This window comes from Pezoporus flaviventris, unplaced genomic scaffold (genome assembly GCF_033815535.1).
Source record: "Pezoporus flaviventris isolate CSIRO_AGI_PZ_B2104156 unplaced genomic scaffold, CSIRO_AGI_Pfla_v1 ptg000050l, whole genome shotgun sequence".
Lineage (NCBI taxonomy): Eukaryota > Metazoa > Chordata > Aves > Psittaciformes > Psittacidae > Pezoporus > Pezoporus flaviventris.
This window is the reverse complement of record NW_026892598.1, coordinates 1078820-1098089: the sequence shown is the minus strand read 5'-3', so window position 1 is coordinate 1098089 and position 19270 is coordinate 1078820. Positions and strand designations below refer to the sequence as shown.

The 19270-nt window shown below is 37.3% G+C and overlaps 1 long non-coding RNA gene across 1 annotated transcript; it reads left to right on the top strand.

The window, feature by feature from the left end:
• Positions 1–5256: 5256 nt before the first annotated feature.
• On the top strand, positions 5257–17171 carry LOC133277087 (uncharacterized). The gene is made up of 3 exons (XR_009746081.1): positions 5257–5584; positions 13361–13412; positions 15533–17171. It is a non-coding gene; the product is annotated as an uncharacterized LOC133277087 (long non-coding RNA).
• The last annotated feature ends 2099 nt before the right edge of the window (positions 17172–19270 follow it).

Sequence of the window (19270 nt, the reverse complement as noted above, 5' to 3'; positions counted from 1 at the left end):
AGTCCGGGGTCGAGAAGTTGCCTCTTCTTCTTCCTCTTACTCTGATCCACATAATAATAACTCTTGTTCAGATGCTGTCCTGTTTAGTAAGTGCATTGGTTCTTCATCTTTCTTCACTGTATGGGATGCTTTTTGTGTTTTTTCTTTGTTTTTTTTCATCCTTGTCTACAGAGGCAACTGATATTGGCACGAACTGCTCCTTTGGTTTAGCTGCAGTGGATATCATTGTGGTTGGAGTGGCTGCAGTATCTGTTGTCGGGCGTGTGCAGCTGGTGTGCTTGGGGGTTGAGCAGCACCAGCAGCTGTGCTGTCTGTTGCTGTTGGGGTTTGAATAGCTGCTGTACTTGTAACTGATGCTGGTGTAGCTGCTATACTTGGAGTAGCTGCTCTGTCTGTTGCTTTGTCATCAGATCCAGAGACATTTTTTTCCTTTGAAGGTGCTGGATAGTGTTGCACAGGGCTCTGTAAGCATAGGCCAGGCCCCAGCATGTTGCCATTTGTCCCCCTCTGGTATGATCAGGATGACAACACACCTTTTAAGTGTTTTACTAATTTTTCTGGGTTTTGCACTTGTTCAGTGGTGAAGTTCCAAAGCAGTGGAGGGGCCCACTGGCCTAGATACTTGCCCATACTGTCCCACACACCCTGCCACTTGTGACTGTCTAGCCTCAGGGAAAATCTCTTGGTCCTCCTATATTGTCATCTAACCCTAGACAAGACCCAGCCCCACCTCTGCTTAGCTTTTGAGATCAGACGAAATGGTCGTGGGTAAAACACCCTCTGTATGTGTGCCAACATGGTGATCCCCGTCACAATCAACAGGCAGGTCTCAAGGGTACCCAAAGGCCATTCAAAACCTTCAGAACTCCCAAATGATGCTGTAAATAGTCTGGTGGGGGAGCTGGGGGTGTTAAGAGGAATGTCTTCTTCATAGGTTTACCACCCGAGGAGGGAAAATCAGATGTGTAATTGCTAAACACTTCCATTATGTACCTCTCAAAGTATAGAAGTGATGACCACAGTAGGAATGCAGGCCAGATCAGTTTCATGATCAATGAGTCTATTGTATTACAAGTCATTACCATAAAGTAGAGTGAAACAACAACCTTAGCCCAGGCCCCCCAGCTGATAAAACAGCAAATACCAGCTGTAAGTAAGGTACGGCATGCTGAAACTCAGATCAAGAGCAACAACTTTGAGAGTCAATAAATCAGCGTTGTGACGAGTGACTATTAATCCAAAACAATGAATGCTTATCACAGATACGATTAGACACACTCTGGTCACATCTGTCGTTATCTCAACCCTTCAGGCCCCATGTTGGTCTCCACAAAGAACTGTCATAGTTTAAGCCCAGCCGGTAACTCAGAACCGCGGAGCCCCTCTTTCTTCACTCCCCCCTCTTTCTTCCTCCCCCTGCTCCCAGAGGGATGGGGAGGAGAATCGAAAGAATGTAACTCCCACAGGTTGAGATAAGAACAGTCCAGTAACTAAGGTATAACACAAACAACTACTGCTACCAGCAGTAATAATAATAATTATAAGGGAAATAACAAGGGAAGAGAATACAACTGCTCACCACCTGCCGACCAATACCCAGCCCAACCCCAGCAGCGATCTAGCCCTTCCAAGTAACTGCCCTCAGTTTATATACTGGGCATGACATGCTGTGGTATGGAATACCTTTTCGGCTAGTTTGGGTCAGGTGTCCTGTCTCTGCTTCCCCCCAGCTTCCCCTCCGCCCTGGCAGAGCATGAGCCTCAGAAAGTCCTTGGTCAGAGCAAACATTACTTAGCAACAGCTAAAACCGTCGGTGTTATCAGCATTGTTCCCAGGCTGAAAGTCAAAAATGAAGGACTGAACAGCTACCAAGAAGCAGAAAAATTACTGCTACTGCTGAACCCAGAGCACAGTTATTGAAGAAGGTGTGTGAAAGATAGAAGAGACTAGGTGTATTTGTTGACCAAAACTCAGATTATCTCAATTTTTTATAATTCTTTGAACTAAGTAGCTGGTTTTTGTTTTTAATCCACTCACACCTTTTGGCATACATTAATCTGTTTTGTGGTAGCATTTAAAGTGTGTATTAAAATAAGGGCACGCCTTTGAATTCATTATTGCATTTACAAGGATTTTAATTGTATTTTTTAATTTATTTTTCCTTAGCAGCCAGAAGAGTATTATTTAGATTAAGTGCTCATATGTATACTTTGATCGTTGTCATTATTACTGGTTTTGATCTGAACTTTGTCTTTAAAATACCCGAATGTGGCCAACAAAGACATTCGGTATAGCAGGTTGTAAGTTTCCACTCCAACAGTTTGTGTTACTGTCTCAAAATCATGAAATTATTTCTATGTTTTTATTTGAGCAGAAAAGGTAGGTTACTTGACCATTATTATACAAAAACATATCCTTCTTTGTAGTACTTGACAAAATTTGTTGCTTTGTAAGATTTGATTTATAATTTTCTCACACACTTAATTTTGAGGGTTTTGATCTGTACAGTGTTTGTATGATCTGAACTCCATCCACATAATAAGAAAGTGTGTGTATTATGAACTTAAAATATTTGAATACATAAAAGCTGGGTTTTTTTTCTGACATGACTAGTATTGAGGCACTTGCTTTTCAGCAATATTTTTTTAAGTGCTTGATTTTAATGCTGAAGAAGGGTTTCTTCTTGTAAAGCGGTCAGTACTAATGCAGGTATGTTCTGGTTATGCCAGTATGATCTGCAGTTATATCCTTTTTTTTTCCTCTCTAATAAAGTAAATATTGACTGGGTATCTAAAAAGGAATACATGTTTAAATGTAAGAAAAAAAAATAAATATAGTTTTGTAAAACTTGCCTTTTTTTCTCCCTTTCCTACAGTCTTGGATGAGATAATGGAAGCTGTTAATTGTTATGAACAGTTTTAAAATTTTTGGACAGCAAGGAATTCAAAACCATGTTACTCAAAATGCTACCTCAAAATTACTGTTATGTCTGCTTAGTTAACTGGTGTTATTGTTATATGATTTAATATACCTAATGATGACAATAGAGTGAAGAGACATCAATGCACATGTTTGTAACTAGGAAATCTACTCAGGGTCTATGTGGATTAAAGTCTATGCTGTCTGTGCCAGATAGAATAAAAACCATTACAGGTACTGTGACATACGCAATAAATGTGTCTTTAATTTTGCCAGGTATCTTTATCTACGAAAGGAAGACTGGTAATTAGTTCTCCAGTCACAACCTTTTTTTCAGTGGAGATGATTGCTCGCTTGTATTATTTGATATGATATAAAAAGGGCATATTTACTTGAGAACAATGTTAATATGTAAAATCAGTTGCTAGGCTTCTAGTTAAGACTTAGCACTTTGCTTCATAAGCAAATATTTTCATTTGCTTGTACTTTTATGGATCTACAGAATTATTGCAAGTAAAAATTTTTTGAGTTCATGGTGGATTTTTTTTTTTAATTCAAACTGAATTTTTCAGACTTCGAATTTTAACACCTGAATGCTTAAAAGTACACCACCATGTATTTTTTCAGTAGTTTTTCATGAGCTTTCAGTAGCTTTTTTGGACGATATTTCAAATATGAGGTTGCAGAATCATCATTGCAGAATCATTAATCAAGAATTAAGCCACACTGCACCGTCATTGATTGTTTTATCAAATTAAATAGTGTATTTTCTGAGCATATCTTTCACATTAAGTTTTCAGGATGAATGATAGTAACTGAGATTTTAAGGACATAATCAGTTCTCATATGCTTAATTTTTATTTTTCTTGGGATTAACTGGAGGGGCTGAGGAGGGAGATGCGAGGCTGAACAGGGCTGCTGGAGGTTCTCTGCTGCTATCTCAGCTCATGGCAGGGCCACCTTCAAATGGCAGTGATGCTGCAACCTTCCTTCAGGGAATGGAGAGAAGCTCCTGAGGAGGTGAGAAGCACACTGACACCTTGAGGTGCCCAATGCTGCCTTTTCACTGGATATTGTATCAGAGCCAGCACCTTCCTAGTGCTTTGGAGCACCCACTGCTGTCCTGCAGGGCACAGGAAGGATTCTCGTCCCTAAGGCTGATCTCTGCAAGGGCTTTTTTGCCATTCTGGGATGCCCCTGAAGTGAATGCAAGTCAGGCAGTGGTGGTGTCCCTGGTAGGTGTGACCAGCCTGTGGGGCCAGGGGACGAGTCCTGCTCACATGCTTATGGAACAGCTGATCGCCAATTTGGAGTCAGGAAGTAGTTTTCCCCTGGGGCAGATTGGCACAGGTCCCCGGGTTTTTTTTGCCTTCCTGTGTAGCACTGAGCAGAGTCTCTTGCCAGGGCTCCTCTGGGCTGTTCTGGGCAAGTTCCTGCTGCTCTTGCAGCAATTAGATGTTGCTTCTGTGACCTGAAGACACCACTGGAGCCCTGCGTTTGCAGTCAGGAGGAGTTTTTCCCCCCAGGATATTGTCTGTGGTCCCTAGTCATGTTTTGCCTTGCTTGGCTGCCCTGAAGTCTGGGCCATGTTGGTAAGGTGCCTGCCCACTCTTCTTGCATCCCCAGACACACCATATGCCCTGCACCTCTAAGGGACTGCTGCTTTTCAGGTGTCCCTCTATTCAATAAAAGTGCAGTGCTGTCTTCGATTTGCATTCATGTCTGTGTGTTGGTATCAGCGGGAGCCTTCACCTGCAGCTGTGCTGTCTGCCCTGGCACATCCACTCCTGCCCATGGGCCTAGCAGCACCCTGGCACAGCGGGAGGGGTGGTTGATTGCCCAAGCCCAGCCTGAGTCAAGGTGTCTCTGCAGCCAGAGTGCAAGGCATGTTCAGCCGCAGCTTCCTGGCCACTCGAGTTCATCCTCAGGGATGCATCAAGAGCTGCCTCCAGCACCTGGTGCTCTGTGCATCTGTGATTCTTTCCATCCAGGTCTGCTTTGGCACTTGGATGATGCACCACAGGGGTGGGCAAAGTCCTTCTGCACATCACACACTCGCTGCCTGTTCTGCTCTCCCCTGCCAGCTTTGCCCTGAGGTGCTCCTGTCCTTTGCTACTCACAGGTGGTGGGAGAGTAGAGAAGGAAACAAGAGGAGAGTGCCTTCTCATCCTCATGACTTCTCCACCTTGCAGCACTCAAGATGGTGTTCTTGCAATGGGGACAAGAGGGGAGTCCCCATGAACACAAGCCTGACACCATCTTTGTCAATTGGTGCAAGGTGGTGGTCAGCAAAGGGTGCTTTCTCAGGCTGCCTCCGCGGGGTTCGCAGCTTTAAAGCCTTGGTGACTTCAGACTGTGCATAAGGAAGGCATTTTTTATTATAAGGGTGGTGAGGCACTGGAACAGGTTGCCCGAGGATGCTGTGGATAACCCATTCCTAAAAATGTTCAAAATCAGGTTTGATGAGGCTTCAAGCAATCTGATCTTCTGAGAGATGTGCGTCCCCCTGGCAGGAGGGTTTGACTAGGTGATATTTAAAGGTCTTTTTCAACCTAAACCATTCTGTGGTTTTATGGTAGATATGGCTCATAATTCTAGTTCACATCTGATGGCAGTTCAGGGACTGTGCTGCTGGGGTTCCTCCTGTCCAGTTTGCAAATAACAGGTAGGTGAGTATTCCAGAAAAAAACAAACAAACAAACAAACGAAAAACAAAACAAAAAGTATTCCTGTCTGAATTCTGGGGCATTTTTGTTTGTGATAAACTAATTTTAGATATCCTGTTTTCAGATATTTTGTAGTTATTCTTTTATGAGCTATATATATCTCTATTTATTTGCTTGATGCTGTTATCTTTTGTTTTTTTCTGTTTTAGTTCACCTTTTAAGAATATATGGTATAACTTTTGAAACAATTACAATAACTATTGTGAAAGAGTACTTTGACATCAGAATGACAGGTGAGATTTCAGGTTTTGTAAATGCCACATTGTTTTACAAAGGAATTGCTAACTGCTTTTTTAAAAAACATCTGCCAATTTTGAGGAAACTGTCAATATGCCAGGTAGTTCCTCTTAGCAGATGTATTAACACAGGGTGCAATTTACTGTGCAGATGAGCAATGCAAAGCTTTTTCTTTAATGTCATGGGGGCTGGATTCATGTTGAGTCTCATTTTGACTACATGGCACTCAATCTTTAGAGGTTTCTTGTCAGTGCTTACAAATCTGATGTGTTATGAGGACAGTACAGAGTAACTGGTCTCAGTTGGTTTGTTGTGTTGATAGGTGTTAAGAACTAGCAAGATAAACCTTCCAAAAAGATAAATGCAATGATTGGTACCAAGTCTTGTGATAAATGTCTAGTTTGCTCAGAGGACCATTGTATATACAATGGTTTTAAAACAAATCTTTCTGAGTAGTATTAATAGATTTTACTTGATAGCTATGGATAATTAAATCAAATTGAATGGAGACCAAAAACACAGTTATCTGACTGGATGTAAAACAGTTCCAAGAAAGATGATGCCAAAAATGCAAAGTCAGCTTTTTTTTTTTTTTTTACCGTTTTTCTCTTACTGTTTCTTGGCATAAGTTAAGAACTCTGCTTTGGAAATGTGTGGTTATTTTCCTTCGGTATCACTTTGAACTCTTTATGGCCATATTAAAGAAAAATTGGGATTTTTTTAGAGAAAACGTAGTAATTTCTGCTTAATTTTGCTATTACTCTGATTGGCCTCATTGATCAGATTGGGAAGTCCAATAATAATATTTACATAATATTATGTGGATAATTAAACAACAAGTGTGATGGACCTTTTAATACTTGTTTCTCCTTTTATTAGAGAAACTTGGATTAATAATTTTATTCCAAAGACTGCTGGAGTCCTAGACTCTTTCTCCTAACAGACATGTGTGCTCTTCACTTTTTAGGAAGAATGATATTTACGAAATTCAGTGCAAAAATTTAGACAATATGTATTGGTCTGAAGAAATGTTTCCCAGTAAGGATAGCATTCTGGAGAAGAGTGAGGAAGCTATGCTATTGAATTAGTACTTACCACATGTGTGGTAAGTAAGTACTGTGTTACACATCTTCCTGCACTGCACAAAACTACAGTTAAAAGTACAGTCTTAACTTTAACCTGATGAGAATGTTTAATGATTTGTTATGATCATTTTGGTAAATCTGATAGTTTAAAATTTTTTTATTCATCACCGTAAACACACAAAATTTATATCTGAAAGTTTTACCTGATTAAGAAGTACATCTTGTCTGCATAGCAGATGAATTGGTAAATGTATGTAATTTCTGAGATCTGAATTATACTTCATCATTCCAGTACCTTATAAAGTGATGACTTCATAATATGGACTATAATTGTGATGACAGTTCATTCCAGTGCTACATTGCTGTTATACTTTAGAGATTAAGGCATCAAACATTTTTTGTGACCAAAGTCAGATTTTAAAATTCATATATATTTGTACACATAACACACACAATTATTGCTGTTTCAAAGGCAAAACTCCTGCACTAAGATTGAGTGTGATTGTTGTATAAAACTAATTAAATTAAGCATACTGTCTGTAAAGGAATAGGAGGGGGAAAATTAAGAGGCAGTAGGTTAAAAGCCTACCAGACTTTGATATATTTAAAAAAAGAATATATCCAATCCTTATGTATGTTCTGTTTAAAAACAACACAATATTGCCTAATGTTCATCTGGATGATCCAGAAAATGAAACCAATTCAATACTAATATTAAAGCTTAACCATTTTAGAGTGATTTCTATTGATTGGTAATTTTGTGTTCTGATAGAAATTATTTTATTCAGACTTTTGGCCACAAAGGTTTTCTTTAGGGTATGCCTATCATAAATGAACTTGGGTGAGCTATTGGCACACTAAATAAATACGATCCATGCAACTTCAACAGCTGATGTGGAAGTTTAATTAGTCGTATGCAACTGCTGTGTTTTTAATACAGGAAGCATATTAAAGGTACTTCACAGTGATATTTGATTTCATGTTGGAATTGCAGTCTAACAGGTCATCCATGCAAATGATAGCATATAGGTCACTGGTCTGCATTCTTCCAAAGTCAAATAATTTTTAAGGGATGTATTCTAGAGAAGAGGTATAACACTATGTAGGTATTGAATTTGGTCCATGAGGCAGAATTTAACCGTGCCAAGAAGCATGTCAATAGCAACCAAACTGTTTTGGCTTTTGTGTAATCCTGTCTAGGAGCACTCTGTAGCCATTCTGTAATACTGCTTCTCAATATTAAGTCTACAAATACCATACATAACAGTGAACATCCATGTCTTGGAAATATAGCATTCAATATTACCATTTAGTTCCACAGTTAATATTCTAGCAGGTTGCTAGATGTATTTTGATGGGTGAGCTCAAAACTTGGGTTATGGGCTGAAGTACTATGCATTCGTTTGAATTATGTATGTACGTATTAATACATATTGATCATTTAACTTATATACATATTAATACATATTTATATAGATGCTTATCAATGCATATTAATATTACATATACATACTGATATATACATATTTGAAAATCTAATATTTTGAATGATCATAATTATAAATTGCATATGAGTGCAACAGTGGGCAATGATGTACTGCAACTAATTGCAATTTGTGTATTTCTTGTCAAAATAATAGTAATGACCTCACCACCATCTTCATATAATGTTCTTTTCGTCAGCATTGCTGGATTTCATTGGCTGCAGCTGACATGCTTTGATTGGATTGCAGTTAGTTTTGAGGTTGTTTCCATCAAGTTCCATGTTTTCACAAATACAGTGTTTGCCTCAGCCGATCCTTTTATGACAGTAACACCTTGACAACAAGCATTTGTACAACCACCCTCACCAGATACTCATGTTTCGCTCTCTTTCCCAAGCTAATTGCATGGCAGGTAGATTTCCAACTTCTTAGCAGGGTTAATTCCCTATGTGAAGGGAGGAATAAGGAGGTATTATTGTTGTGTCACAGGAGCTGGGCTGTCTAGGATAGGTGACATGGAGCTATTGAGGGAGAGAACCTGGACCAAAACATTTTGTGTTTTGCTGATCAAAACCACTTGTGCAGACACAAAACTAACATTTTTTGTTTGGTTTGTACATAATTCCTTCTATTCTGTAAAAAATGAAGGAAATTCCTTTATTTCAGCTGTGCTGCAATGCTGCCTTGTAGAGCGGACATTTGAAAGGCTCAGTGTATGTGCTTTGTAACTGAAATAGTAAGTTATTTCCAAATAAAAGATGCCTTATTAGGAACTGCAACCAGGAATGGAATAGAAGCTTTAGAAAATACCTCATTTCATAGCTAAATTGTATTGCTTACAAAACCGTAAGCAACACACACACACAAAACATCAATCCAATTACTGATCTTGTGTTCAGTATGTTAAACTGCTGTAAATGTTGATACCCTAGGAATAGGCATTCAATAGGTGTCTCATGTAACTAGTCTACACAAAAAGGCTAAATTTGTTTTTTTAAAAACTATCTTACAAATATTTGTAAGGTTCACAACTCATTGAAATGGTATTACTTTAAACTGTACAGCAGAGCATTTTTGGTGAGCATGCAAGCATGCTTACAGAGCTCAAATAATGACATCTACGTATGTCTAAATGCATTTATCTGCTTAAAGAAAAAACATCTGATTTTTTAACTAGAAAAATGGGATCAAAATTTCAGTAGCTGTCTTTTTATGGTAGCAATATCTATTGCTCTGAGCCTTCTAATAACTTCGGAAATCTACTGTACAAGTGTGTAATCCAGGAATTAGCACAGTAGCTATGGCTGCTATGTAGAGACGCCCAGCTAGGAACTGAGGTACTAGTGTGCCAATAAACTGAATGAGAAATCAACCACATCTTTCATCCTGGAACTAGATTTGTGCAGTTATTCTTACTGATCTGGTTGAATAAGAACATGAAGCTTAAAAGTTTATAGATCTCTCTGGGTTCCTTTCTTTGAATGCTTAGTCTAGAAAGGTAAAATTATTTTGCCAGTGGGATAAGAATGCATGAATAGAACTCAGGCAATGCGTTTGGGCTTTTTTTATTTCAGCTGTATTGCTCAGTAAGTTTTGAATCTGAATATTTGGTATTTTCTTTCTGTAGGCAGGGCAATACTGACAGTAATCTATATGCCTGATTTAAAAGACAAAAAAGGGAGCTGGGGAAAAAAAGCAGTTTTGGCCAACACTGCTATAGGTGATTATAATAAGTAATTTAAAATGTATCCCACAACTGAAAATCATGAAAAAGTACACTTCCTTTTATGTGAAGCTGGCATGACCTTCATTGTCAGAAATATCAGGAAATATTATTCCTACAGTAACTATACTACACTTTCAACCCCACAGCCATTAAGCAGAAACCTTGGCATGAATAAATATAGATAGAAATAGTCAGGTCACATTTCAGTGACAGTTCATGTTAAGCAGTAACATAAATGTGAGAGCATACAATGAAATGGTATTCATAATGTAAAGATCAAACCTGCCTATGAGAGTCTTTTAAGGAAAGCTGTTAGACTGAAAAGATTCCCATTTTGTTTTAATAGATGGTAATGTAGTACAACAAAACTAGGGCATTTCTGCTTGATAAAATGTGGTACAATTTAGGGCCCAATTCAACAAAAAATGTGCATCTGCTTCCATGTGGATGATCTTACCATGCAGTAGAAACCGTCTTTCTTTTTACAGAAAGTGTTTAAAATGATCAAAACAAAATAAAACAAAAGCACAGATAGCCAGCTGCTATAATTTTTAACTTATAAATACTCATACACTGAACTTTATGGTTGCTGAAGTGTCTTAGAGATTTAAATTTAAACATTGCTTATTAACATAAGTAAAACATCAGTTTTTTCACTGATGCTGTGTGATCATTAGTACTTCCCTTAGCAAGCATGATAACTAAGACCAGTGTAGTAGTGAGCTATCATAATCTACGGAAGAAGGTGCAGAGCTAAAGGCACAGAATCAGTTTGTGTGGAAACTCAGCTGATCAGTTCTAGTCAGTGTTCCATGTGATGACACTGGTTGTCTGACTCAACAGCTGTGAAGCTTTTAGTGAAGTGTATTTAAATCAAGATAGCCATCAGAAACCATGAGCAGGTCTCAGGTGTTAGACAGGTAATTACTGGGACATTTCTAATGAATTTTTGTGACTTTTTCCAAATGTAGTTTTTCCAAATATGCTTAATTCAAATTAAGACTGAAGAGTGAAAACAGATAATGTTTTGAAAGTCACACTGCAAGAACAGCCCTGTTGCATCAGACTACCTGCGTATTTAGCAGTCTGTCACCCTCAGTGATCATTATCAGGTACCTAAGAAAGAATGTCAGAAAATCATAGAATCATAGAATGGGTTGGGTGGAAAGCTTATAGTGATGCTTCCCCCAGTAGCTGCCTCTTTCAGCTTTCCACAGTTCAGACACATTCTCAGTCACAAGCAGTATTTATCAGTTTAATGGCCTCAGTGAATTTTTTCTTCTGTTACGTTGCCTGATTGCTTTCTGAACACCAACTTCTACATGTATCCAGAGCATCTTTGACTTCAGCTTTCCTATTCTACACTGGGTTAACTGTCATGTACTTCTTTTAGAAGTACATGCTTGGAAAATCTGCTGTTAACCTTCCTAGATTAGTTCAGCAGAGTTTATTCAAACCCTTGTCTCTCTATTTCTTTTAATTTTTTTTTTTTTTACTTCTGAAAATATGCATTAACCCTACTGTATTAAAAAACTTGTAATTCTGTGCAATAATAGTAGAATTTCAGAGGCTGGTACTCAAAATGCAAGATCATAAAATGCTACCACTTGACTGGGGTAGTTTTGTTACCTGTAAAACATCCAACTACTAATCACAAGTTCAGCTCTTGCATAATAGCAGTGAAAGCTCTAAGGCACACAAAGCTTGTCAGGCCACATCTCAATACTGTGTTCAGTTTTGGTACCTGCTATACAAAAAAGATATCAGCATGCTGGAGAAGGTCCAGAGAAGGGCCACAAAGATGATCCAAGGGCTGGGAAGCCGCATGAGAAAAGGCTGAGAGAGCTGGATTTGTTCAGCCTGAAGAAAAGAAGGGTCAGGGGAGACCTTGTCACTGTGTTCCAGTATTTAAAGGCTGGATACAGAGAAGATGGAGACTCCCATTTTGCAAGGAGTCACATGGAAAAGATGAGGGGTGATGGGCACACGTTACTCCTGGGGACATTTCAGTTGGATACAGAAGGAAAATTTTTTCACGCTGAGAGCAATCAGCCATTGGGATAGTCTCACCAGGGAAAAGGTGAATTCTGCAATGTTGGACACTTTTAAGATTTGGCTGGCCAGGGTGATGGGACATCTATCCTAGGTCATGCTTACCTAGAAAGGTTTGAGCAGATTATCCTTGAGGTAGCTTCCCACCTGGTATTCTATGATTCTATGTTTTCTCCTCTATAGTGACATAGCAGTGGTAGGGAAATTCGTAAACAGCTGCAACATTAGTTGAATTGGCAGGTTCTGATCATAGTCTTGGTTGCACTGGCATGTTAACCAGCCCTCACATTCAGTGCTGCATTCTTTTCCATATTTATTTTTGCTCTAGGGTTGTTGTTTTATTTTTGTTTTGGTTTGTTTGTTTGTTTGTTTTTTGTGGTTTTGTTTGTTTGTTTGGTTTTTTGTTTGTTTTTTTATTGCTGTTGATAATGCATTGGAGTATTTTACAATGTCAGGGAAAATAATCTGGAATGGACTATCTCTACCCTTTTTATATTTGGAATGTCTATTTTGACAACTTGCATATTTTATCTGTACTTAGTTTCTCATTTTTCACATCTGCTTACACTGTGCAAACCAATTAGATTTGTCTTCAACTGGTCATTTTCTGGAACATTTAGTGAAGAGTGAAGGTCTTTGTTTCTGGTAAAATAAATTAATATTCAGTTGTCTTCTAATTAAATACTTCATTTAAAAGTACTTGAGGCATAAATTCAAGATGTCAGTTATTCAAGTTGTGATCTTGGAATACATGAAAGGAGCAATACTAATGCTGCAGCATGTGCACTACATTTCAGGGGAGTTTGGTTGTTTTTGTAATGTTCATGGCCCATTTGGATACAGGGCTCCTAAAGTGAACTTTTCTTCAGGAGTCTTTCTTTTCTGTCAAAGTGAATTCCTGGCTGAAGTCTTGATAAAGATTTCTAAGTTGTTTTGTTTGTTTGCTGTTTTTTTTTTTTTTTGACCATCTGACAGTTATATCCTCTAATTCCTTTTAAAATACAGTGGAAATTTACACTGTAGTTATAGAAAGTGCTATTAACTACCATTATGCATATGTGTTTGTAACTAATTCTAACTATTTTGTTCGTTTTGTCTGTCTTCATGATGCTGTTTTCCCTTCTATTTCAGTACTCATTTTAGCCTGTGTATTCATTGACAGAGGCTTGCCTTCAGTTGCAAGGTGAAGTATTATGCTACAGCATTAATATTTATAGAGGAAATTGTCTTCTGACACTTTATGTAAGAATGCTCAGTAGTAACAGAATACAAGTTTCTTGCCTGCTGTCTTAACACTGTAACTTATGGATTATGAACTGTTTACAGTTAGGCATATGAAAGCAGAATTCTGGAATCATAATAACTGGTTTCGATAAACCCAGTCTTCTACTGTATCAGCAATTGGCCACTTTAAGCTTCTGGTTGTAAAACACTAGAGAGCACCTAATAATGCTGTAACTTCATAAAGGTTGTATTGGCTGCTAGCTTATTAAGCATTTGCCATTCACTCCGTATGACCCTTTTGTGGATAATGCCTTTAACAGTTTGGCTGGTGATGGGTTAGATTTGTAGGCGTATGTTAAATAGCTGGCTTAGATCATCCTTTCTTCATGAGGAAGATACACTTTATTTCAAGCTGTCCATGCAGAAATTATGCATGGAGGAAAAAGTCATTGAGCCCACTTAAATGAATCTAATTGTTTCAAAGACAAACCAAATAAAGAAAACAAGTATTTCCCCAAGTAACTTTTCTAGTAGAAAAATGGCTACTTTATTTCCCATATCTATGTATTTCTTATTAGGCAAAAGCTATAAAAATGGTTTTAAACACTCTTCAGCCACAAAATGTTTATTTAAGTTTATTGTCTAAGGAAAGCCTTATCACCTGTTCCAGTCAAACTCAATTTGTTTTGGGAAGGGAAACTGGACTTTTGTATTTTGGATATCCTGTTCTACCTAGCTCACAGGAATGCCATAAACAGCCTTGTCTGTAAATATTTTGGAGATGGTCACACGATGAGGATTAAGGGTTCTTGTCTCTCTCTGACACCTGAAACTTGTGGACTATTATATAGCACTTTAAATTATGGTCTCTGTACAACTGCAAAGCGTTTGTCTTTTTCCCCTGGATTGTGTGTGTAATCAAGTTTATTTCATAAAGCGACAAGAGCCTGTTCATTGGACAGGAGAATGGAATGTACTTACAGATGTTTTGAGTGACTTAGAATGTATGTACATAGATAATGGTCCAAGATACATTGAAGGAACCAATAACCTTTTCTGGCCTGTCCAGACCTTGAGGGGAGGCCTGTCTGGTTTAAATTGTCACAGGGTACATGCTGCCTTTTGTTACACTCCTGAACATGGTAGATGGTAATAGGCTGAGTTTCAGGTGCCCAGTGAAGCTGAGGATGTTTAGGCAACAGCAGTATCTGCACTCTTGAAGAGCTGCTTGGACCTTGGAATGCACAGGACATGCATGGAAACATACATGGCATTCATGGAGATAAAAGTGCTTGCATGGAAAATACACTGGGATTTAAAAAATATATTGTACATTCTTCCAAATGCTTGTTTCTGAGTATCTCCAATTCTAAAGAAATAATCAGTTTGATGAGAGCATTTTGCATCCCTGCCATCTTGTGTGTGTGCTAGCTGGGAAGCAAGAATGAGAGAGAAGCCCGAACTGAAAACTCTTCTTTTTCCCGTTTTTCCATGTGATGGCAGCATTGACTACGAGTTTGCACGGAGTTTCAACGTCCAAAGCTAGGTTGAGTTCTTGTTCAGCCTCGTTAAACATCAGTCGTGTAAAAGATTGATAGTAATGCAAATGTATTTATAACCACTAGAGATAGCCACCTTCCACCCCAATTAGCCTTTGAATTGATTTAGTGAGAAAAACATCTATTATGGAATAAAAGTCTTAGAGATTAGTGTTGCATTATTTCACTAAGTTTGAAATAGCTGCAGGTAAAAAGGCCTTACAGGCATCAATAAGCTTTAATATAATAAAGTGCTTTTAGGCTACATCAGAAGCAAATTACAAATCGAAGGTTTGTTTGCTGAGTAAATATAGCTACAGGTATGTTGAGTTATCCTGGGCTTCTGTGGCATTTACAAAATTTATCTTACAGACCTTTTTGTTGTTTTATTTTTAAAAGGGATTAGTTCATGAGAAGCTACTTACAGTAAAATAATTGATGACAAAAATGTGTTTATTTTTTCAGCATAACAGAAATCAATTATGTTTTGAAATTGTCTATTCTTTTCTCTATTTTTTATATCTTCTTTTCCCAAATACAGTTTGCTGAAAAGATGCTGGAGTGAGAGGGGTGGTACTGGCTCATTGTGGAGTATCAGTCCTAAGTACATTCTGATGACTAACTGGTGCTGCTAGGAAAGGATCCAAGAAAGAAGAGAGTTCTTTACTTAACATGGAGCAAAAAGAAATTATTAAAAAAGGCTGGTATGGTTTAATGCTTCTAATTTAAAGACCTAATTTAGGTCATGTTGAGTTTTCATTGCACATGAGAAATGCCATTTCTTTGACAGGCAAAATTTCCCTACTGTTTTACAATACTGTGCTGGTTTTGTTACTTTGCAGCTATGATGTAAATAAGCTTTCTTGCTAAGTAGTATATGAATAGCTTTTGAAAGCAAAACTGGAGCTGTAGCTGGCTGCTTCCTGATTAAGATTCCCTTCCCCCCTTTTCTAGTGTAAAATCTGTGCAACTCTTTGCTTTCTATTTATGTATTCATTTGTGTTTATATAAAGGATGAAGCTTAATGAAGTCTATTCAGTCACAGCAGGATAAACCATTGCGAGATCAGATGAGGCCCTGTGCTGTGGGTGAGAGCAAGACCTTTGAGTTGTGAGTGTTCTCATTCTTTTCATTGTTCCTCAATCCATCTTTATGTAGTACGTAGCTTCTGTTGTTAGCACCATTTGAACATAAAAGGTAATTTCAAAGAATACTTCTTTTTACATTTATGGAAAAATTAGAAGTTATTGTGATTTTTCTGGCAATAGAAAAATATTTTATGCAATTCGGCATGCTCAGTTTGGGGGATGGGATTACAAAGATTCACTTCAACTCCCCACAAAAGCAGCTCCTGTGACTATTTCAAAGGCTAGTCTGAAATTTACCTGAATTCATGAAAAATACCTGTTTCCAGATGGCAAAATATTTTTTTTTTTAATTGGTGCCAAACAAAAACATCCTCCTTGGTATGATGTTATAACTCTATTTGTAGTTTGCTTTCTAGCACTTATTCTATGAGTATGGGGACAAAGAAAAAAGATAAAATAAGAAAGAAACAAATCAGCGATGTTTGTTTTTCTTTGAAAGCACAACAGGACTGCTTGCTAAATATAGATTGCCCTTTAAAAATTGGAGGAAAAAAAGTAAAGTAACTAACTACTTTTATTTTATTTTGTAACCCTCTTTTGGACATCTGCGGTGCACTGCAGCATTGATACTGGATCATAAAATGGCATCCCACTTAGTCATTGTGAAGCATGTTCAACAATCAATCAAAAATCAGCTGAAAGTAAAATCTCCTGAAGGCAGCCTAGATCTGATTGGATTTGTCTTTATGTGTGTGTACATCGTTGTGAGGTATGGAAGTGTTAAATATAAATGGCATGCATACAAACTACACTAGGATTTAAAACATATATTGTATATTCTGCAAAGTGTTTGCTTCTGCATATCTCTTATTCTAAAGAAATAACCAGTTTGATAAAAATAGTTTCCAGAGAGCTAAAATTGTCATTGCTTTTTAATTTAAACAAAAGTTATTGCAAATATATATCATGTCAATTAAAGCAGTTTCATTGCTTACAGCATATAGGAAATAAAATTCCATAATTACATTGCCACGTGGATAGTAGCACAACTTCCAAGGTTCAAAGGTCACTGACAATTAGCATAAAATTTAAATTAAATTGCAATTAATATTTTTCACTTTTATTGCTTGAAAATTTGACAGGAGATTATGAATGTTAAATATACATAATATATTCTTACAGAAAAATCTTACAGATTTTAAACCAGGTGTTTGGATAGTAGTGCATAGATTCAAAGAAGAGACACTATTTCAATTTTCTCTGTAGATGTAATTTGAATAGTTGTAGAATGGTTTCCACAGCAATATAAGGATATGAAGGCAGGAGCATGTCATGCAGATCCCACCTTAACTTAATTTTTTCTTGTGTCCTGATTGACAATCTCAGATGTGCTAAGAGGATCTGAACAGGCAGCTGAATTCTGAATCTATGCCCTTTATACGGCTGTGGAAAAGAAGTGGACTTTTTGTTGGAAGGCACTGCTAATGCTTCTTTAAATGAGGGCAAGTGGTTAGCTTTTCTCAGAGATGTGATGGCTCAGTCTCTCATCATCTGTGAAACAGTTGCTTGATGCTGATGTCCTTTTTAGATGTCTGTTTTCTGAGAGATTGGAAGATTTTAGTCTATGGTGTTTCCCCATGTGTTAGTAAAAGTTATTTATGTCTAGCGAAAACAGGGGTATGACTGGAAGTTAGCTGGCTAAAAAGGCACTTTTCAGAAAATTGAAATCTACAGCAGCTCACTTGAATGAACATGTTTTCAGACTATACACGAGACCATAAAAGGTACTTTGAGAGAAGGAGAAACACAAAACATGAAACCCATAAATAACTCAAAAAGCTTTTCCATTCTTAGCAGATGAGAATATGATCACAGATGTGCAATATTTCGCATATGCAAGATATTGGTTTAAACTTAAACATATTGGTTTAAACATTGGTTTAGGTGTCGGTTAAATATTGGTTCAGATATTGGCTTAAACTTAAACATGTTGGTTTAAACTTAAAAATGCATAGGAATTTTCCATGTTACAGAATGTAATCAAGCCTTGAACTAAGGAAATAAGGCAACATACCATTATCTGGTTTAGTGTACTACAGGTTTGTAGGATTATGCATAAGGAAAGTATTAATGAATTTCTTTTTTAACTCCTTATGTATCAGAATAAGTCTTGTAACTGGCTGTTTGAAATCACTGCAAAAAGTTTCTGGAATAAATTTGTGGTAAAATTAACATGTTCTTATCTCAGCGGAGACATGATTTCTACTGAGAAAGTAAATGAGCTTGAAGCAGAGGTGAAGCAAACTCTCAAGAAACACAATAGAGATGCAGGGTGATGATTGTAATATACTTGAAGGTCAGTTTGAGATAATTTCAGGACTGTAGTTCAAAAACAGAAGAAATTTGTTTGCTAGAAAATCAAAGGCTATGTTGGTCCTAGATGATTATTCTAAAATGACAAAATTAGCATTGTAAACTTGTATGTGTACTGATTGCTAGACATCAATTGCTATGGAAGATAATGGGGCAAATTATTAATTACTTGAATTGCTAAATTATATGACTATTAATGTTGGGTCAGGTGCATGTGTGCACCCCATTGCTCTGGGAAAAAATGGTGTCAAAATCTAATTCGAAATTGTACAGTAGATTTTCTATAAAAGCAAAGATCACTGAAGATTTTCTTCTTTTCAGCTTAACAGAAGATTGGGTGTTGAGTCTTCAGCCTCAGAGTAACAGAGTTACAGGCGATCATACTGTATGAGAAGAATGAACTCAAGAGGTACAATGCAGAGGTGCCTTAAAGATTTATAAAACAAGGAAGATTGAAACAGAGACTGATTTTTTTTTTTAATCAATCAATCATGATTACTTTATACTTTTATACTTTTTTAGTAGGGAAAGAAACAAAATTATCTTACTCCCTGAAGCTTTGGCTTACATATAACACACTTAGAATATTCTGGTTTATATGGTATTTGTTAATCAGTGTCCTTTGTGCCGTATGTCTTGAGAAACATGCAATTCTCTATAGCTGCCTTTCCACTCTTTCCTTTAGTATCTATTATGTTTTTCTTTCATGATGCTAATATTTTTTTTACTAATAAGCTCTGTCACTGACTTTTCTTCAATGACCAGAGACAGTAACTAATCAGAAACTTGGAGAATGTCTTAAAGCTGCATGAACACAT